Source organism: Aptenodytes forsteri, unplaced genomic scaffold (genome assembly GCF_000699145.1).
Source record: "Aptenodytes forsteri isolate BGI_AS27 unplaced genomic scaffold, ASM69914v1 Scaffold123, whole genome shotgun sequence".
In the NCBI taxonomy this organism is placed as follows: Eukaryota; Metazoa; Chordata; class Aves; order Sphenisciformes; family Spheniscidae; genus Aptenodytes; species Aptenodytes forsteri.
The window spans coordinates 867,054-890,034 of record NW_008794408.1 but is presented as its reverse complement, the minus strand read 5'-3'; the positions used below and the strand labels follow the sequence as shown (position 1 = coordinate 890,034).

The 22,981-nt window shown below is 42.1% G+C and overlaps 1 long non-coding RNA gene across 1 annotated transcript; it reads left to right on the top strand.

Moving 5' to 3' along the window:
* Positions 1-8,403: 8,403 nt before the first annotated feature.
* Positions 8,404-22,690, top strand: LOC103906293. Its single transcript, XR_657995.2, has 5 exons — positions 8,404-8,628; positions 12,346-12,984; positions 20,157-20,424; positions 21,495-21,584; positions 22,337-22,690. It is a non-coding gene; the product is annotated as an uncharacterized LOC103906293 (long non-coding RNA).
* The last annotated feature ends 291 nt before the right edge of the window (positions 22,691-22,981 follow it).

Here is a 22,981-nt window from a genome sequence, read left to right as displayed (position 1 = left end):
GTTACTTGGGAGAAGAGACCGACCCCCACCTCGCTACAACCTCCTTTCAGGTAGTTGTAGAGAGCGATGAGGTCTCCCCTCAGCCTCCTTTTCTGCAGGCTAAACAACCCCAGTTCCCTCAGCCGCTCCTCAGAAGACTTGTGCTCTAGACCCTTCACCAGCTTTGTTGCCCTTCTTTGGACATGCTCCAGCACTTCAACGTCCTTCTTGTAGCGAGGGGCCCAAAACTGAACGCAGTATTCGAGGTGCTGGCCACGCTATTTCTAAAACAAGCCAGGATGCCATTGGCCTTCTTGGCCGCCTGGGTATGCTGCTAGCTCATATTCAGCTGGCTGTCGACTGACACCCCCAGGTCCTTTTCTGCTGGGCAGCTTTCCAGCCACTCTTCCCCAAGCCTGTAGCATTGCATGGAGTTGTTGTGGCCGAAGTGCAGGACCCGGCGCTCAGCCTTGTTGAACCTCAGGGTCAGTTAGAGTTGCTTTTCCATGACTTCATCTTATCTTAAAACCATACTTTTTTCATTTATGCCTATTAACAATCAGACTACTGGCTGTACCAGTATAGGCCCTTGAAAACCATTAGCCTGGTAGTATTTTAGTAGCTTGGAAACCATAATGAAGAGTGCCACCTGCAAAAATTAGTGCTGGGTAAGATGGTAGCTCCCATCTCAAGCCAAATCTGAGGAGGTTGAGCTTGCTGGCTTGGCAATGTGTGTGCACATACGTGGCAGTACATGGCAAGGGTTGTTAACAGAATAGGATTTGTCATATGTGGGCTATATAAGGGAGTGCACCGTTACATCCCTTCTCCCACAAAGTTCATCAGTCCAGCATGGGAAAGGTTTATCACCTGAAGAAGATGTTGCACTCATCAGAAGCTGAAATACATAAATTTTTTGAACTGTAGTATCAGAAAGTATTTAGCTTCTTAGTGTACACATTTCTGCATTCTTCTTCTGCCACACATTTGCTGTTCATTCTTCTAACTTGAATTTTGCTTTTCCATATTTTACAATTTTTTTTTTTTTAACTTGTGTTGTTTTTCATGTTTGATGAGAAGACATTAAATTTGTCCCACTAAACTCTAAATGCAGAGATGCTATTAGAAGGATTTAAAGACAGATAAACGCGCCTTGTTTAATTAAAGGCATACCAGCTAAAGAAATAGCTAGATAATGAATTCTTTAAACTTCTCTCTTGTAGCTTAATTCGTGATAACATAGTTAGTTTTCAGCTTTGATCCAGAAGTACATGGATTCAATTTCTGTCTCTATTCTAGACCCACCTGTCACACATAGATAATAATCAGAGATAGTTTCCTGAAGTAAGTTTAGAAGTGTGAAAGGCTCATGTTGGCCACTGGAGGTCACTGTAGCTCTACAAAAAAAAAAGAGACCCGTTAATTAACAACTGACTAGGGAAAGGTTTAACGATTGAGTGTTCTGGGACTTTCTGTGTTTACGGTGTGAAAACTGTGGGATAAAAACAATAAAATCCTATTGCAAAATGTGACATATTTTGGCACATATTTTTTCAAATTGTGCATGTTTAGGATTTATTTTGAGCAAATAGTGTAGGAGTCCACTTCCCACATGCTCCATCTCTACATGCTGTGAAGATTTCAAGTGCTTGGTGTGAGAGAGGAGGCACTTGGCTAGTGCCCATCCTCTCATCTTTACACAGGGAAGGGATTTTCTATCAAGAAGTATTTCCAGCCTGGTGTGACTGTTATCTGAAGCCTCTTCTTCCCTTAGCTGGCCACCTCTTTGGGAGACCTAAACCATGAGGAAATAGGAAACGTAGATTACTGTTTTTTGTGATTTCTTGAAATTTCCCCTTTGTCCTTCTCTGTGCTCTCCAGACAGTGAAGTGCAACATCTGCCTTCCAACAGGCAGATGACGTGCTCAGCCACAGCAAGCCCTGCTGCACCCAGGCTCTTGGGGCAGCTCTCATTACTCCTGGTCACTGGTGCACAAGCGAGGATGGTAACCGGCTACAGCTGCTCTGTCACCGAACTGCCTTGACATAAACTTTCTACCTGCTGCGTGTATAGCAGTGACACCAAGGGAGGCTGCAAAACCTATCTGAAAAGATGGTTAGACTTTCTGGCCTTTATCCTGCCCTGAGCTCCTTGCTGCTGCAGCGGTACTGCCATCAGCTGATGAGCCAGCCAGTTTAAAGCCAGCTCAGGAAGGATGAAATTTTGGCAGTAATACACAAAGTGCTTTCCTGCAGCAAAGCACTTTAGCATATGCTCATGCTCAGGCATAGCTATGTCCCTGGCTTCAAATGGTGTATAAGAATAGTGTTGGAGAATGTAAAAACTTTTTAAAAGACGCAGAATTGGTTAAGTGCTTGTACAGGGTGCTCATGAAGCTTCCTGTCTCTTGTAGTCTAATAGCTGCTCCATGGAGAACTCACACAGGAAGACATAGATCTTGCCTCAAAAAAGCCTTCAGCTAAAGACAATCAGTCAACAGTTAATATGAAAAGTACAAGTGAGGGAAAATGCAGAGGGACTGAGATTCTGCTGCAGTAGATCCACATCTACTAAAAGCACTGAGGTCGAGGTTCATCCTACCCAAGGTACAAGCCTCAGTTTCCTTTTACAATTTAGCTCTGAGGGGATTCTCTCTCTCTGCCTCCTTTGAACTGTGCAGAAGAAAGCATATGAGTGAGTGAGGGTTGACACCTTCCCAGTAGGAAGTGCCCACCTTTAGGTGACTGTCTTGCCCGGTGGTGAGTAAGATGAGCCATGCTATCACGAGAGACTTGGTTTGGAGCAATCTGCCTGTTTCACCGGGAAACCTGTTGTAAGCGAGGCAAGCTGGCAGACCAAATGGCAGAAAAGTTCACAAATGTGGTGCCTTGCAGAAAGAGGCCACGGTTGCTCACATCTCTTTCTCTGAGGGAGGTGGTAACAAGCCAGTTTAATAGAAAATTCATGTGTGCTTAAGTGTTGGTTGTTTATTATATGTATTGACATCTGATAGTTTATGCAGATAAGCCTCATGCACATGTCTGGACACTGGACACTGATAATGCAAAGGGTGGCTGATAGGCTTGGAAGACAAGCGTGTTGTGGATTAAGATAAAAGATGACCAAATCACGGAGTGGAAGTCTATAGATTAATCTGTTTGCATATATACTTATACTGCATGCACTCAGCATGTCACGCCTGTAATGGGCTCATGCAGAGAACAACAGCCCTGCAAGGTATGTGGTGTAGGTATGTAATATGTCTGTAAATGTACTGCAGCTGCTGGTTTTATGTCTGTATCTCAATAAAGAGGCAACAAATTTGGAAAGGGCTTGAGATTTTGATGGTCATGTGTTGCCTCATTTTCCCTGGTGACAGAATGTCCTAAAAACCTCATTGTTTCTTGTTAGAGATGCTCAAAATGGTTACGAACGGGGCCTTCATGAGTGTCCATCAACCCCTCCCTTAGGAATATTGCCACTTAGGTCACCTATTTTTAAAGCTGATGTTATCTGTTAGAGTTGTTCGGTGTCTTCATGGACTCGCACAGCATCTCTCACCCATCTAAGGAGCTGTTAGGATGTTAATATCGATGTATTTGACTTCACTATGTGTGCAAATGGAATCAATACGTCATTAGAATTGAGTCCTCAGCCAGAGTTTGAAGGAGGATAGAGAAATATTATTGCAGGACAGTTCATTGCACGTGTCCCATGCACAGAAGATAGCTAGTGCAAAAATGCCTATGAAGACATTTGGGGAAAACAGGAAAATAGGGGAATAGGCTCATGGCTGGTGGCATTGCTGGGCAATGGTACCACAAGATGTACGGACCCTCTGGCACAAAGGGGTTAGTTACTAAATCCTTGCCTGTCACAAGGCTTGTCTTGACAGGATTATAGACAGAAGGGAGAGGCTGGTACAAAGGACACCATGTGAGGGTCAAGGTATGTGCTCTGCTGCTTCCAGCTGGCAGAAACTGGAGAGGTTTAAAATGCTGACTTTGAAGTTTGATCTGATTTAGTAGCCTTCTGAGTTTGTTTCTTTGAAAGGCAAGTGTGGGAAGAGAGCTTATTTGGGGCTGCAATTTTCCTTCCACCGTGCAAGCCTACGTTTGAGTCACATCAGAGACAAGCAGAGAGCAGTGGCACCAGACATGCTCGGAGGGGCATGGCGAAGGCTGCCAGGAAAAGGTGTCTGGGCTGTATGTGGAGGGCAGGCTGAGTCTGGATGCTGTGCCTGGGTTTCCTGGACAGACCTGGAGAAAAAAGGACAAAGAAGCTGCCAGGTGCAATGGTGATCCCCAGAGGGGGGAGCATGTGCATGCACCAGTCCGGGGGGCATGCACAGAAGGGAGAGTCCCAAGGGGAGGCGGGCGCAGGTGCCCCTGCTCAAAATAGAGAAACCTCCTTCATTCCTTTTCAGAGAGAAAATGGAAATCATGCACTTAACTCATCAGCCAACTCAGTTGTTTTCAAAATGTTTTGTGTTTACATCCTTTTTCTACCATTCGCTTTGTATATCAGACAGGGAGAAGGATTTCGGAAGAAGAGAAGGCAGTTTCCAAGGGATTTGCAGCAAGGATTTCACTGTAGGACAACTTCTCAAAGGGAAATTTTTTAGAAAAGTTAACATTTGATCCTGACCTCCAGTGTAATTTGGCAAATCAGGTCTCTAGCTGCTGATTAGAAAGTGTGGTTGACAACTCTGTAAAAACCAGCCATGCTTTAAACAGGAGATCTGGCATCTGAAAGACATTATCCATCAGTCTGTCCTTAACACCACATCACCGTCTCCAGGAGAAGCAGGACCAAACACGGAGCGATATACCTGGAGTTCAACTTCATTAATTATTGGTAACTGGCTGAGTGATTTTGGGCAAGCCTCTGCGCTCCTGCCTCTGTTTTCCTATCAGTCAAATATGTTTTTCCTGCCAAGTGCTACGATGTCTGCCTTCTCTCAGACACTCCAGTATTTTCAGTCTGTTTACCAGTTCCTCCCTCTGTTTTTCCAGGACAGCTTCTTGACCTGTTACCATACACTTGACAGGGATATCTGACAGCCATGGCATAAGCTGCCTTCCCCTCCTAGATCTTCCAAAGGAGCCTATAATGCATCTCATTCTCTGTAAGGCTGCGTGACACCTCCGGTTTCACACGGACCCGTGTTCACCACAGTGGCACATCTGAGAACAATAACCAAAACCTGCTGGGTCTGTGGTTTCAACCCGCTCATGGTGTCCCTGCTCTTTCTAGCAATACCAATCCTAATGTAATGGTAGGTGTGACTTCTACCCAACCTTTAGCTGGTGGGGATGAGCAGATTAAAGCAAGTCATGTTTGCGTACACTTGTGAGCCTGGTTCAGTGAAAAGCTTGTGCTATTATGGGTCATGAAACATAAGAGAGGGAGGTGGTAGTGATAACTGGATGTGTCAATCCATGCCAACAGTTTCACCAAGTCCTTTTTTGGGTCCTTCGTGGCAGGTTGCCTTCAGAGGAACAATTCAGTCTCTCGCTTTCTCTTCCCCTTTAGTAGATTCTGTCCTGTGTAACCTGATGTGTTGTTTCCTTTTATTCCTCTGAACTATCTGAAAGTACATTGTCTCCACCAGGACAATTTGGAAGCACAGGCAGGTTGTGGGGGTGTCACTGTCGTCCAGGAGAGGTCGTGGTCAGAGCCCTGCTCAGCTCCAGGGCGCAGGCATATCAGTCACATGAGCTGCATGAAGTCCTCTTCTTATCAAAACAGGTGAGCCTTATCTGCTGGCTGCCGCAGATGATCAAAGAATTGCCAACAAATGCAGGAACACCATAATGGTCCTTGCCAGGACACCTCTGCAGTAAGAATGAAGCTGTTTCCCTGCTTCATGCTCACGCAGAGGTGGAAGGACTGCCCTCGCTTTCTATCAGAGGAGCTCCGTACAAGACAAGGGAAGGGGAAAGTGCCTCTGTTCTCCAAACCTGGCTCCCTTTCTGCTGGGACAGACATGCCAGGACAGACTGCCTACCTCCCTGTTCTCTCCCTTCTCCCTGCCTGCTGGGATTCCCTGTCCTGAGATTCTGGGCTTTTTTCCCAGCCAGCAAATGCTCTATTGCACTTGGACCTTGCTCTGCTGGAACTTGTTTCTGTCAGAAGCTCGGAGATGTGGCCATCATCTGCAGCAGCTTGCACATTCTTATTTTTAACATTATAAATTAAGAAAACCCTCACCCCGAACTGAACAGTTTGTCAGCTCTGAGCTAGCCACCGGTTAAGACACATCATTCCCCCCCTCAGCTTGACAAGATTCGGCCATGTGGCAGCAGGTGTGACAAAGATCCAGAAAGAGGGTGCAGATGGACGTACATGCAATCATTCATGTGCTTATGTCATGTGTAGCTCATTGCTACGGTGGAAAGTCACTTCCATGGCTTATTTATCTTGCGTGGGCAACGGAAGCATTTTCTCCGATTGCTCACGGAGCTGTGTGTTCTTAAGTCACCGAGGGTGGGCAATTAGCAGGGCTTGTTTCTAGCTGTTGGGATTTTGGTTGCAACATGTACAATTTTGGACATGCTTCTGAAAGATCCTCTCTCAGAATTGAAAGATCACAAGGAAATTTCATATTTTATTTTTTTTTCTTAAAAACAAACAAACAAAATAAATCTTTCTGTGTTTTGTTAAAAAAATTGCTGAGGGACGTATCCTGGACTGCTGTTCTCACTCCCCCTTGGCAGATACTACAGTAACACATGATCATGCATATCCAGCCCATCTTTCATTATACATTGTACACGGTGAGTAATAACTTCTGACTGTGGGCCACAGTTTAGAGAACATAAAGTTGGGCAATTTGCAGTAAAATTTGGATTTAGACACATTACTGCTAGTCTCCATCATTCCCAGTAAAACAGGCAGTGGAAAAACACATTAAAATAATAAATTGTCCACTGAAAAAGCTGTAAATCCAGACTCTGGTATGAATTTAGCACCACAGAACTGCCTTAATGAGCCATGGGCTGCCACCTACTGACATGCTGTTCAGCAGGAAACTAAAAGCAAGAAGGCTGTAATGTTAGAAATGTTACGGGATTCACTGGCAAGCTGCAGAGGTATGAAGAAACAGGTAAGGAGGAAAATCATTAGTCTGTTCATGTTCGGAGCAGGAAATAACAGCTGCAGCTCAGGGAGGTAGTGTTGTCATACTGTAAATGCTTAAACATCACATAACTTTGTGATAAAATATTTCCTTAGGATTTATTTGCCACTGCCCTTCACCTTGCAAAATGGGCATGATACTTGGTTGGTGCAGTCGCACCAGAGGAATGAGTACTGAAAAGAAAGGAGGCAGGTAGGCATTCATTTGGCCCAGTACAACCTGAAAGTGTTCAAGTTTGAGTCAGTATGCTCAAAAGCAGAAAACAAGAAGAGCCACCACTTTTGCTTTTTAGACAAGTCTCAAGATTGTGAGGGCTTGATTCAGCACTGCTGAAATCTTCGAGTTATCAATACTGTAGCTGTCCAAGCAATTGAGATGGGAATCAGAAATGTATATATTATTAAGGGAATTGTTATTATTTAACATTATAGATGTAATTACCTTAATAAAGGAATAATTATATAATATACAATTGCATTTTGTTATTAAGAAGCATTTAGATTTTAATATTTAGATATTAAAAGAAATGCAAAATTCTCCTTTTGAATGGGAGGTTTAAAGAATTACGCTGGTTATACCACCAGGGGAATTCAGCTTCTTCAGGAAAGAACCCAAGCTTTAAACAGCACAGCAAAGGGGTTTAAAATGAAAGCAAAGGTAAATTATTTTTCACTTCCATTTTATGTATGTCTGCCGTTATGGGAGGTACCGATGAATGTATATTTCCCAAAACATTTTCACAGTGTGTGCAGGAAAGTGTTAGAGCACTATCTCTGGACTGGGATTTATCTTGCATAGTTTCAGACACTTACATTGTCATCTTCTACATTTTCTGCTAGATAGCAGACTTCCTGAGTGCTTAAAATAGATGCTTGAAAATGATTCACCTGTCCTGCTTTAAATGTCTACCTAAGGATGAGATGAGCCGTGTTCCTCGCCGTTGACGGTGAAGGGAACTGACACAGCAAGTTCAGGCGAGCCCACCCCTTCTCTCATCTGAGTCCTGAGAGCAGACACGGTTGGAAACAGCGACAGAACATTTCCCCAAGTACCCTACCGCTTTCTCCTGCCCTTGGTTTAGAAAAGCTATGCAGAAAGGGAGATTCAATTTCTCTAACCAGGTCTACGTGATCTCTGATGAGCAGCTGTGAGAGCATTTGCCAGCACAAGGTGCCTGTTGGTGCCCAAAATTTTTGCCTCCTCCTGGGCATGCAGCCTGCAGGCAGCTCGTCGGGGTGGTGGGGATCTCATGGTCTGCTCTCCTCGTGGGGTGCCCTTCACTTGTACCCAGGCAGTGCTGGCAGCTTCTGCCCGTGCAGACTTTGGCTCTTGGTTTAGCGTGGCAGTGGGCCAGCTCTCAAACACTGTGCAGACATATTTCTCCTTCTTCCAATTCTTGGCTTTTCTGTTGTCAGGAGAATCAAAAAAGACCAACCGGGGTGATAGTTCTTGTGAGGAGGACACACAGTCACCAAGATCCTGACTGAAACAAGCAATTATTTCCCAGGTGAGAACATTTCAATGACAAGCTGCCTTAGGATAAGAGAGTAATAGGAGCGGAGTGGGGGACACAGTCCATCTAGATGAGAATACGCTTCAGAAACTTGCAAATTTCAATGAAAAACTAATGAAAATTCAACCTTAATTTTTTTCCCTATAACCAGCCCCCTCACATCTTACAGCTGATTAATAATTTGCTTTGACATCTGAATTGCAAAAAGAAGGCGGAAAAAGGGAAACTTATGGCAATATGCCACCTAATTATATCTACAACACAAAATCACTGCTTCAGCTGCATCTGACAAACATCAGGAAAGCTTTAAACCTAACTATGCATGAAATTTCTAACAGACTTCCCACATGTGTGAAAATTGCCTGCAAAACATTAAAAAGGATAAATTCTACACTTTATTGTGTTCTAATTAAATAAACAATGAGGCACCGTATCTTTTTTTTTTTTAAGCCTTAGATTCTTGTGTATCTCATTATAATAATTAACAATACCACTGCAAGTGAAAATCAGTTTTGAGAGAGCTGATGCCCAAGTTGTCATGAAAAAGAATAGTGAGGAGAATTGTTTTCTACTTGGAGAAAAGCAAGCTGTGAGATTTCAAAAATAATTATCATGACTGTGAAAAATCTGTTTGGCAGCTCATCTCATTTGTGTCTCAGGGTTGCCATTCTTTCTTTTCAATGATCTCTTGCTAGGTCTAAATACAGACCTCCAGTCTGAAGTTAATTCCCCACTTCAACTTTTAAACTCACTTTTGAAGAGAAGTGGGAAAGAATTATGTTTGGTGACTTCCATGATACTCGGCATTTAACTGCACTTCATTTTCATTCCTGGATCTAGACTTCAAAGTGCCACAGAGCTATTAATCCATACTCCAGTATTTGCCATTTATTCTTACTATAAGTGCTTGTTTTGCTGTGGTTGGCATCAGAAAATGCAGGCTAGCCTTAGCTGGGGCATCAGGAGCATGTATCCAAGGACTTCACAGTCTGAGGTCTTGCTTTTGTGACTGTTTGTGCAAATGCTTAATTTTATTCTCCTTAGTAGTCCCAATGTATGCATTAAAGTATATTATTTTTTAATGAAAAGGGAAAAATGAGGAACCCTTATAAACAGTTTCAAATGTTAAATCTTGTCGTAAAGAATCCCTCGATGCTTTATAACATAGAAAGAGCACTCTGTTGATCACATATAGCACTTGCATAGTTTGTTTTTAATGTGCTGCTATGGGGAGTGTCAAGGGTATTCCTATAAGGGGAACTGGAATGAGAAGTGCTTATTATGGGCTCCTGTTAGGACTAGACACTTGAAACAAACTTGAAACTATGCTCTATTAAATTTTATCTTGGATCTGCCCCCTGGGAAAAAAAAAGAACAAAAAACCTTGGAGGGTTATAACCTCCTAAAAAGAATGGGCTTGAATGGAGATGTTGCTGGTATTTTTCTAATCTAATTGAAAACGTATTATTTTGTGAAAGACATGACATTAAGCAATTTTTTTCTCCCATGCTGCCCATTTTGCTTGCAAAGATTACCTTTTAAAAGGTAATCCTTGATGGCAAATCTCTTCTGAAAACATGCTGTAAGCATGTGCATGGCTAGTAGCATGGCAAAACGCGGTCAAAAGGAAGCACAGGCAGACGGGGAAGAAGGTCTCCCTTCCCCCAGCGAGGAAGAGGGGCAGAAAAGCATTTGGAAAGATGGCTTTTTGGAACAAAAATTTTCTCTCTAAAGCTCTGGTTGCAGAACATGACACTTGTCAAAAAAGGGCCTCTTTCTTTTGTTGTGTTTCTTGGTCCCACCTGTTTGCTGCCTTCATTTGTCTTTCACTACGTTGACAGTGAGCTTTTAGTGGCAATGACTGTCTTCTTGTGTAGGTGTGGGGTTTTTTATGCACGTAAGCAGAGGGGGATGTGATGCTTTCTGTCTTAGCACAACAGTAATTAATACTGAGATGACTGGCACTGGATGCAGCAGGGATTCTGCCTTAATTTGAAAAAGCATGTTGAAAATTTAACACATATATCTGCAGCTATTGTATAATGACAAATTTGAGATTAACAGTGAAAGTCTCTTTGGTTTATACAAGACTGGTTATGTCTGTTGACCTGTCCATAACTGCTCCATGAGGTTTTTTACATTTATATTTGCATAGATTTATACTGTATACTTTGGGGGACTTTTTTAAGAGATTTTATTACTCTCGCTATTTCTCCACTTATGGACAGAACTTCAAAGGAAGTTTTCTTCATAAGCATTAATGTGGTATAATGCTCAGCTTTTCCACTAGAAAGAACTAGAAGAACACGGAAGATATGACTCTGAACCCTTTGGCCTGGAGACAAAATATCCCACATCTTGGGCAAGTGCTCAGACTGCCAGGCAGTGATACAAAATAAAGGCACCGATCCTTCCCCCCTTGCCCTGTCACTGATGGACTCTGGGTGGCTGACATGTGAAGTCTAGGGTTTGCTGTCCTCAGCTGCGGGGTCCGAATTCCGTCTTGGTGCCATAGGACTGTCCTGCACCAAGTTACGTGGATGGTGACACATGACAGTTGCTCTTTTGAAGCAAAGCAAATTAAATGTAGCAGAGAGCAAAATTCTCTTTAGAAAACTCTTTTTATTCCAACGAACACATCCTAATTGCTTGCGAGTGGACATGAATGTACTGAAAGGAGACCCCGCTTATAACATCTGAAGGTTGAAAGCCATCCCTGGTGCTCAAACCCCAACGAAACACTGTTTTCCTTGCTTACAGCTCTGAACTGCTCTCCTCTCCTGTTACTGTATTTAGTGTTTAACTGAGACTAGTCCATTATCTAGCAAAGCAACTTGGGAGGCAGTTTTTAATAACAGGTACTATAAGAAATAAAGTTCATTGTATTACAAATCTGTATGTTGCAACCTGAATGTTATTACTGGCGAATCAACAACAAAACCCAAGTGATGATTTGTACATTCTGCTCTTACCATCAGAAAATGAATTTTGCTCTTTAAGTTTTACATACTAATTTTCCTCCTCATCACATGCTAGTCAAAAGTAGCAGACCAGAAAGGCACTGCCATTTCTTTGCCTGGACATTAGAGAAAACTCCATGTACGTACGTACTTCTGTGCAAAGCGTCAGTTGAGGCATTAATGGCCATTGCGTGAGTTTGATCCCTTGATGACTGACTCTCTCCATTTGTAGAAAGCAGAGCTGTCTCTGTCCCTCCATTTCTCCTGCCATAGCTCTGGCTCATCTCTTAGACTTTTGTCGCCCCATGTCAATCACCAGCTTTGGTCACATGAGTCTGTCATTTCAGTAAGTGCGGGAAAAACTCTGGTATAATGGACAAGCTACAGAAGATGATGTGTACAAAAATCACACTGTTGATTTCAGCTGTTTTGAATGTATTCTCCACCAGCAAAAATAAAATGACCTTTCTATGGCTGCAGTCAAAAGTTATTGATTCTTCAACCAAAACTTTTGCAACTCTGTAAAAATTTGAAACATAAATATATTTATTATCCATGATTTTCAAAACAAATGTGCATCTTAGGGCATTGGGGAGAGCAAAAAGGCTTTTCATACGCTGCTGAAAAAAAAGTTAAAGGATTATTTTTTGGCCTTTTTACCACAAAGATTTTATTTTCCTTACAAGCCTATAGACATTGTGCGACCACTAAGTATCTGTTTATTACTTTTATTTCCCCTGTTTTGCTGCAGCCAGGTGGATACTGCCACCCCCACTTTTGCTGCCTCAGCTACCGCTCTGTTAGCAAGGAGTGCTGCTGAGCCCTGGGCCAGCTCTCAGCGCAGCGGACTGCACTGTGTTTATCCAGACAGCGTGGCTCCCCAGAGACCTCCTCAGATCCTCCAGCTCTGCTACTTGGCTTCTAGTGTCTGGACTTTAAGTATTTGTATTTAAAATGCACTGTCTCCCAATCCTTACAGAAATGGGACAAACAGATACACAGTTTAGTCCTGAGTTTGAGCATGAAATACTTTTAGCAGTCTAGGCTATAAATCCTTCGGCTGGATGAAGGGAGAGTTTATCAGGGAAAAGATTAAGTTTAAACCCAGCGTTTCCATGTTGATAGCGGCATTATTATTGCCATCAAGCGCATGCACTGCATATCTCACTAGTAAGTAGCTCTAGCGTATCATTCAGCTTCAAGGTCTGTTCAAAGGATTTTTTGTTGTGCTCTCGTTAGCTTTGGATTGACCTTGCTTTCTTCCCCTTAAGTTTTTGTTTGTTTGAGGGACCAGTTTTAGAATAATTTTATAAGCATTTACAAAGACAAAGCTAAATCTACTCAGGCCATCTCATGTCATGGTGCACAAATGCTCCAGCTGAAAATTAAGGTATGTTATACCGTTATATTTTAATTATATATATTTATATACATTTCAGCATGTTAATATTTAATATTTGGTTTATCTTATTTAGGTGTGGCTGGTGGGAGGGGAAGAGCACTGGTATTCTTGTTGGCTGAAACTTCATTGCAAGCAGATACTTATACATTCACTCTTACTTTCCCTTAGCCTCTGCAGTTAACCTGATCCAGTTGCCCATGGTGCTTCTTGGTGGCTAGCCAAGGCCCTGGGGTGTGGAGCTGGGCTTCTGTCCAATATGTTTGGATGATTTGTGGGTGCACATCCAAAGAATACCTGCAAAACCTTTTTTTTTTCAGATTATACAGTCTGACACCTTCAAGGATTTATATCATGTCCTCTTTTTTGGCCTCCAACAGTGCTGCTCTTTCTGAGACTTCTCAGCAGTGTCTCTCTCCCTCATTCTTATCAAGGGTGACACTCTTTCTTAGTCCTACCAACAGTGTCGCTGTTGTTTAAGACCAATTGTGCACTGCAGCTGTTTGTCTTATCACATGCTGAAGGTTGAAACTACTGGACCTCTACAAACCCATTGTTCTTTGGCCGATTCCACAAACTGCACCTGGTCAATATCATGCACAAATGATCTTCATTCTGCTTGTTCAATATCATGCACAAATGGTCTTCCATGGACCTTGTGATCAAAGCACATTCACCTTCATCAGCCGCATAGTGATCCTAACAAGTAGAACATGCTGGAGCATTTGTTGATGAATGAAGTTGTTTTAAACATAATACCTGGGTGGTGTTTTGGTATTCCTGAATATAGAAGACCAAAACAGTAGTATATTTGCATAAAGCAAATGAATGAAATTCCTCACAGTCCGTCGTCTTAGTTCCTTGTCAATCTTGGTTGGTCTTGGTAAAGGGTTTGAAGGTTATTGGCACAGATCTCTGCATATTGGGTTTTTATAATCTGGCATCCTTAAATGACATACTATATACTTTTAAATTACTGTTGTTCTTGCTTGTTTGCAGCCCTCCAGCCATTTCCTACAGGTATTTCAGTATTAACACTTTATCCACCTCTCGCTCAGCCTCAGAATTATGTAAAGTAGGGGTTATCCCAGGATCTGACTTTAGGTATCTACTATAGGTGCCCAAATTAGGAATCAGTGTAGACAGTTGTTGTGGTTTAACCCCAGCTGGCAACTAAGCACCACACAGCTGCTCGCTCACTCCCCCTGGTGGGATGGGGGAGAGAATCAGAAGAGTAAAAGTGAGAAAACTCATGGGTTGAGATAAAGACAGTTTAACAGGTAAAGCAAAAGCTGCGCACACAAGCAAAGCAAACCAAGGAATTCATTCACTACTTCCCATCGGCAGGCAGGTGTTCAGCCATCTCCAGGAAAGCAGGGCTCCATCACGCATAACGGTTACTTGGGAAGACAAACACCATCACTCCGAATGTCCCCCCCTTCCTCCTTCTTCCCCCAGCTTTGTATGCTGAACATGATGTCATATGGTGTGGAATATCCCTTTGGTCAGCTGGGATCAGCTGTCCCGGCTGTGTCCCCCCCCAGCTTCTTGTGCACCCCCATCCTGCTCGCTGGTGGGGTGGGGTGAGAAGCAGAAAAGGCCTTGACTCTGTGCAAGCACTGCTCAGCAGTAACTAAAACATCCCCGTGTTATCAACACTGTTTCCAGCACAAATCCAAAACACAGCCCCATACTAGCTACTATGAAGAAAATTAACTCTATCCCAGCCAAAACCAGCACAACAGTCCAGGGAAAGAGTTCAGATGCTGCTTCTGTGTGCAAACAGCCTAGGTTTCCAGCTCAGGAACCTGCCTTAGTCTCCTTAAGCTGGATCGTACTGCAGCAGGATGGGGCTGCTCACTGTATGGTTTGAAATTATTCAGTGGTTAAACATGTTTAACTATACATCATTATTTACTGAGTGTAAATCAGGTGAACAGTTTTCAATCATGCAAATAATCTGTCCTATCTTGCACATTTGTTTAAATGAAAACCTCCAATTATGGTGGGGAACTGTTGCATTTTGCTTGGCAAAGTCTTGGTGATAACTTTGGTGGCCAGCGTTACAAATATCATTGCAGTCATATAAAATCATAAATTACCACTTGAATTGAAACTGTATTTGCTGAATGATTTTTCTTTAATACATGGGACTTCGGATGGTTTGAAAAATGGACTAATATTGCTCTTGGTTGTACAACATTGATCCTCAAAAGATGAAAAACCTCTCATATCTCCTTTTAAAAGCCTAGTGTGTTGCCATAAAATGAATTGTTTCATATGAATGTCTTAGTTCTATGATTAATGATAAAACTGAATAATTTTTTTTTTATGATACAGGAAAACGTTTAGCTCTATCCAAAAAAACCCCACCAAAAGGAGGGGTGGGAAGTTCATTAAATGGGCAAGAAAATTTGAGAGAGAAGAATTTTGTGGTGACCAAAGATTACAGTTTTGTAAATTCTGGCTTTTGCTTTGGTTACTTGTCTCTATATAATGCTCCCATTAAGTGTAATTTGTATAACTGTGATAATGTCAATGGGTGTAGAATGAAAAATGCTGCAGAAAAGTAGGTTTTGTGCATGTAAGTGTGTGATGGCTTTATGACTTCATATATGTTGGGAGTGGGTTCAGGCAAAGAGTTTGAGACATAAGCTTTATAACGATAGTGTCTGAGGAATCCCCTCATAACACAGTAGCGCCTCACTCCAGAACAAATGGAGCTCCGCTCTCATGGCTTGCTCCGCGCAGCTCCCTTGCTCCTTGGCTCTCTCTTAGCCTAGCCATGGCTTCAGCTTTTGCCACTCCTGTTACTCTTCACTCGCTGCTGCAGCAGTGCCCCAGTGGCCCAGGTTCACCTTTAATGACCTCAGGCCCTACCTGAAGCACACAGAAGTGGTTACGGTGCAACTCATAGGTGCCATCTGGGATTCTCCAGGGTACCTGAGACACTGGCCTGGGCCTGGCAGATATGCCACGGGACTTAGGAGAGATCTGTGTTCTTCCAAAGGGGCAGGTGCAGGCCAGGTGGGTACTCTGGGGCATCCGAAATAGTGCTGGCTACCAGTGCTCAGGCAACTAAATCCCACTGTCAGACCCCCTCTATAATCAAGGGGGAGCAATAATCATTTTTAGAGGATGGTTCAAGATACTAGGTAAGTTGAATCATGCTGCTATTTCTTTTTCTGTCGACTGCAGACAGACTCTTCAGATGATAATGCTCCTAACGCTAAGCATCTCAGTTTGATTAGGTCTGGGTTTGTATATCTAGCTGTTCCAGATGACACGGTAACTGTGCAGAAAAGCATATGCTGATTCTAATTAGTTTCTGATTAGACCCAGGCAAAGTGTTTTTCTCTGAATTACGTATTTACAAAAAAAACCCCTACCGTTTCAAGGTGGCTGAAAATAATTCATGATATTTGTCTCAGTTTTGCCAAAAGATTGGGTTACATAAAAGTGACAGCAAGCTGTAAGGAAAAGTCAGAGGAGTTTACTTTGATCTTTTTCAAAATGGTTGTTCCCACATGTGTCTGCTGGGTGAAGTTCTTATACTGACAGGAGCAGAAGGGGACAGGCACCACATTGCCAGAGGAGGAGGCATGTGCTGCCTCTTCTTCCTCATACCCCTGTGGCTTGCCTGCTGACAGTCATTCAAAGCCTTATTCTCTTTATTCTTCAAATCCTTATTAGAAACTTGTTATCCCTTGACGATAATGGATTGGCTGGTAGACTGAAGTTGTGGTACATCATGCCAGTTTACACTGCTTCTCTCTGCTGCTGGTTTGTTTTTATTCACTCGCTGCCTTGGAGCAGATGTCAGCTTGCTGGAGGCAAGGCTGGCCTCCCTGCGCTGGGGCTGCACCTCTGCCACACTCAGGGTGCTGCAGACAAGGGTTCACCTTCTTCCCCTGCCTAAAGTTTGTCTCTTCTCATCCTTCCCAGGGACGTGGGGTGAACATGAGGGTCCTCTGATAATGTTGCCTCAGCCTCTTCTGCTGACGCCGCTACTTCTGTACATTTAAGCCAAGAAAGACCTGGCTTAGAGAGGGGATTGGGGCTTAAGTTTCCCTCTTACTGAGTCATTCTCATTCTGCATTGAGTATTTCAGAATAAAGCAGAGCAGAGAGGCATCAACGGGAAGGATTACAACCCCATCAAGAACAGCCCACAGCTTGTTCATTAGGAAGCTCTCCTGGAGCAGAGCGATCCGTTACGTGGGACCCACATATCTCTAATGTGGGTGCTGTAACCGTTGGGCTGCTGGCCACAAGACGTGCTGCCTCCTTCAGCAGGCTGGCGAGTCTAGCCGTTTGTTTTCATTCCCTTTCCCTTTTTTTTTCCTCTGGAGAGCAAATGTCAGGATGACAGCACATTTTTCAGGAGTATGGTTTTGCTGGCTTGTTTTGACAAGGATTGGCGCATAGCATGGCTCCATCCCTGGGAACGTGTCTGCGTGTGAAATAATGAGCAGCAGTCATTGCAGAGCTTTCAAACTCTGCGCACAAAAGGCAGGGGTAACCTGAGATATCTCAGCCTAAGCAGCCAGGACTGCCGAGGATTTAAGAAACACCTAATTCTCTCCATTAGTTACACAGGGAATAAACAACGAGTCTAGGGGAGAAGGACTGCTTCCCTCAGTGCTGATCCTATCTAGCTGCAAGACGAATGTCTAAGGAGGGAGGGCCAAACGCTCTCCCCCCACCTTCACTGTATGGATCGGCAAATGCCAGAAAAAGTGGATGCAGTGACATTAAGATACAGTAATAGAGTATTAGTAAGAGACCTTGGGAATTCAAGTCACTTGGGAACTTGAGTAAATTGCCTTTTAAAGGCTTTCTATGTATCAACAGGGATTGCTGTAGAGGGGATGTTTAATTTATTTACTTGCTGTATTAAATTAGATAATTTACACAAATTATCAGCCATAAATTGGCCATGGAGGGAATCAACCCAATCTCTATGAATTAGTTTATGTGTGACCTGTTTTAAGATACCTGATAGGATTTTGATGCATAATTAATTAATTAAACAGGACAAATGTTGTCACTCTGAATGAGGTTCTAACTTACTCATCTTATGAATCACAGCTGTAGGTGTTCATCACATTGGCCATGCACTACTCTGTGATATACTCCTCATCTGGAAGACTGCTTGCTCCTTTAAAAAATCTATAAAATATTCTTGTTGATACCCATTGACCCAGTTGCTTATTTCTATACTGCTGAACTCATTTCCTCTGAGGTAATCGAGTCAATAAGTTTCTCATTATTTAGCTGATCCAGCTTTGGCATTTTAAATTTAAATATTCAATAATTTCTAGTCTATCAGCTTCTAACTTTGATATACACATCTGTTTATTACTGTATATTAACAATTTCCTTATTATTAATTTTGATGCGGTTGATATTTTATCACTAAGAAACACCTAACCATTACTTGAGAAATAGCACTGTGTTTTGAATTATTTTAGTAATGGATTTATTATTAATACATATAAGTAACCTGAAATGTAAAATAGACGTACAGACCTAACCACCTAACCATTACTTGTGAAATTGCCCTGTGTTTTGAATTAATGGATTTATTATTAATACATATAAGTAACCTGAAATGTAAAATAGACGTACAGACATTATATACAAAAATTATGGACGCTAAAACTCAATTTAGTGGAAAGCTGAAATAGTTATTTGATGGTTGTTATGGCTAAAGAAGTGTCAGATATTTAAATGTCTGTATTATGATGACATTTACAAAATTATTTGTAACTATTAACGTATGTATTCAGCAACTAGAAGAGGGACGGGTACTTAACAGTAAGGAGAGAAGATAATGATATACAATATTTACTATATAATTTTAGACATAAATTGATAAGCATGTGTAAGAAGTTGGTGTGAAAGAGAGAAAGGAGTGTGAAGAGAAAAACAGTCCTACCACACAGTGTCCTCATTTTCCAAAATACTTTCTTTTTGTCAAGGAAGTTGTTCTGCCTCTTTTTTTCCTCTCCATTTAACTGTGGAAACTTTCAGCATGGAATCCCAGAAAATCCCTTTGCAAATCGGTATAAAAAGTCCTTTACTTGCAGCAGGTCTAGAATGCTACCTTTAGAGTTCCCTGGCTTTTGACACTTCAACCCCCTTGTCTTCAGGGATGTGGCTGGGATAAATTAGCACTGGAAAGATATCTTTCGAGGCAACCTTGAGCTAGTGCTAGCTTGCTAACTTGGGCCCTGAAGCTGTCCTTTAGCTGGAGCTATACGGAATTAGTGCACTCTGTTTGGAAGCTGTTTCATGGTGACTCGTGATATAAACGTATTTTTATTTAAGCGCTTTGATCATGCTGTTGTCCTTAAGACGCAATTATCTGTAACTTTGGTGTTATTGGCCAACTTGAATGTGCGGTGCAGTTATATCCTGACTGCACAATGATTGAGAGGCATATGCAAACTAATGCTCCTTTACCACAGTGTCCTGGGAAAGGAAACCCTTTCCTGTGGTCTAGCAAGCAGAATCCTCATGACTGCAATTTTCTGAGGCCTGAGCCTTGCCCTGGCCTGACATGATCCCAAGATGAAGGGTGTTACAGTACACATTGCCCACTGAGGTTCTGCCTTTGCTGGCCTTTGCTGCTGAACCACAAGCATTTATTGACTTTATTTGACAACCTGATGTTCATGCTTTACCCTTCTGAGTGCTAAGATACTGCTTGTGAATCTAATGCAGGGGGTGAGTCTGCTGCTGGAACCAGAAACGTGGTGAAAAATACAGCTGCAGCATGAAATACTAGAAAATCAAGGAGGTAGTGACAACAGGCCAGGCACAAGTCAAGCCAGCTTCTGGGAAAGGTCAGTCCAGTGCATACAAGAGGGGAAGAAACCTTGGGCCAATGAACTCGCATAAATTAACTTTTGGCACTCCAGTCCCTCTTGGGACTTTAGACACTGTACCACTAGCAAAATGCAGACAGAAGCTTCAATTCGTAGTCTCTTTGTTTAAAAAAAAAAAAAAAAAAGAAAGAAAAAGTTGAACAGAGAAAAAGGCCACCTGAAGTGCGTAAAAGGGAAGAGATAATGATTGCTGAGGAAAATCTTTCCTCCGTCTCACTTCTCTCTGTGTGTTGGAAATTTCATCCCAGTAAGCCATACTTTCTTGTCACAGGCTTTACTTTGATGCCAGCCCCCCTGAAGAACAAGATCTATGGACAATAACCTGATAGAGTACCTTCTGCAAAAAGAGGACACCATTCCCAGTCAAAATCTCCTCCACTGCTGTTCTTCAGACTTAGCGATCTTATGTGATCATCAAACCCTTCCCAGAGTCCTCTCAGAGCAATTTGTGTCCTGCAAAATGCCACTTACCTTCCAGCTCTCTGATCCAACATAATGCAGTTGTTGCTTCCCCTGGTTTTCTGCAGTTTTTACCTGCAGTAAGTAGTACCTAGGTAGTACCTAGTAGTACCTAGTACCTAGGGTGGAAGTAAATAATGAGCTTCAGGTCTACAAACCAGATCTCAGAGCTTGGAAGCTCTGAGGTGTTAGCACTAATTCTAGAAATTGAAAAGTCTCTTATTCATATACATTCTTGTTTTTGTTGGTGAGCATAAAATACATCGATTAGCGGGCACTTTCAGAGTGCTCTTCTCCTACCTGTTAAGGAACAAGGCAAATTAAAAGTTAAATTTGCCTTCATGTATTGTGTATTAATAGATCAATTCTTACCAAGTACCAGTGGAAGAGAGACAGCACTCAGATTGTTTGCTAATGTGTTTCTAATATAAGGCAGCCCTTGAAATGCGACATTGTATTTAAAAGTGCCCTAAAAACCATTTAGAGAAAAATTTAGATGGGATAAAAATGCTGATGAAGTGTGTATAAATATTTACATGTTTGTTAAGAAGATGAAATTCAGCACTAATTTTACTGCTGTGGTAACACCAAAAAGGGCAGGATAGTTTTATGGTTATTCTGAACTTTAATTTGAGTGACCATATGGTAAGCATCACTGAGCTCCAGGTCCTCCACTGTCCTTGGAGAGCAGTATATGTAAAGATGAGATTTGTGATCATGCAAACCACTCTGCACTGACAGACTGTGTCACTGGCAAATTGTCACCAATGACTCAAGACGAAATGTCTTCCCAAATTGCCATTCTCTCTGTGCTTTGCGCAGTTTCAAGAATACAGCCTGTGAGAAGGCAAGAATGACAAATCAAAACATGCAGAGTAACTTAAATTCAGTGTCATGAGGGGATCACGTATACATGTGTACCGTGGAGACATCTATGGCTGGGTTCCTCAGGTCAACTTCCTTTATAGGCAACAGGGAGGAACAAGCATCTCCCATCCTAAATAAGATGTCAAGCATAGATCGGACAAACCATATCTGAAAGCACATCTGCTAACTAAGCACTCGGGATGACTAGCTTAGATGTAGATTGTAGACATTGGAAAAGTCAGATGAGGATGAATCCCGCTACATCTGACTTCTCATTTTTCAGAGTATGAACGTTACGGCAATACTTATTGCAGTAGGTGCTTTTGATCAGTCCCAAAAGTTATTTGCTTCTGGCCCTGTCTTTTCTGTTGAGGTAAGCATATGTGTAGCTTTTCTGAGTCTACTTTAAGTAGATAAATGTTGCACCATTCCAGTGTTGTCCCTTAATGCATTAAAATTTGTCATTTTCCTTGAGGAGAGAACTGAGCATACAGTGTAGAATTTAATTTCATTACACTTCTAGATGTGTGTATCAGCAAAAGCTTGTTTTATAGAGCATACTTTATGCAGAGTTGAGGGTCATGAAATATGAGATGGTTTAGCATTTCAGTGGAAACCATATACCACATTTGCTATGTCATTATGCTGCTGAAGGAGAATAAGAGAAATTAGTTCACCTACTTACTGTTTATCAGGTACCCAAATGCTGTACTGTTTACTGCTTTTCTGAGCTAGATATATGTTTCTACATCTTTAGAGGAAAAAAGGGATTGAATCTTACTGAAACGTCTTAGTTTCTCAAGTCAGGTGAAATGTAGGTTTGGCAAGCTACAAAAATATAATTAGAGGGGGCAATACACAACCCTACTGGAAGTTTAGATCCTTCTGCTACAAAGACATGCATTTTTGTTATAATGGACAAATCTCTTTGTAATGAAAGCAGAGTAGTCTCAAAGCAATTCAGATGCATTTCTGTAGCAATGATAGAAAGATCGTATGACTCGGTCAATTTTTGTTGCATACAAGATATCAGGGCTTTTTCACCCAACAGGAAATAATTTTGTTTCATGCTGTTTATCATCAGTGTCATGCAATCTATCAGTCTCAGTGTCTCATATTTTCCAGCACCAGTTATGTGAGGACTCCAAAGCTCAAGTCCCCAGTATTTCCTGGAAGCAAGAAGCTGGGGGAGAAAATGAAGAGATCCATCATAAGCCTACGTAGCTCACTCTGGTTCCTGCATTATCCTGAACTTAAACAGGGGCCTTCTGACTCCTGAAGCAATGTTCATCAGTTCTTTGCTCTGGGCAGCACTTGTTTCACTAACTTGAATCACCTCAAAGTCAAGTGCCTGGACTCTCTTTTCCAGTTAATGAAGAGAAATCGCTACCTTCACAGTGTGATTCATCTCTGCTGGTTTAGACATCTCGGCTGGGGCTTGCACTCCACCCACCTGTTTCTATGGGATCTGTGGCTAAAAGACACCAATGTACTCATGTGTATGAGTTCACAAAAAAAAAAAAAGAGAAATAGAGAATCTTTTTACTTGAGTGAGAGAAAAAGAACATCTTTTTCAAAAGTGAGAAAAAAGAGCATGAGAATCAGTATGTGTGTGAGAGAGAGAAGATGGCTGAAGTGAAGAAAAAGTGAATATTACCTAACATATTAAAGAGCAATCTCACTCTGGATCTGCTTCCATTTAGTTTAATGGTAACAATCCTGCTTACTTCATGGAATAGGATAAAGCCAAAGGCAAAGACAGCATTGCAA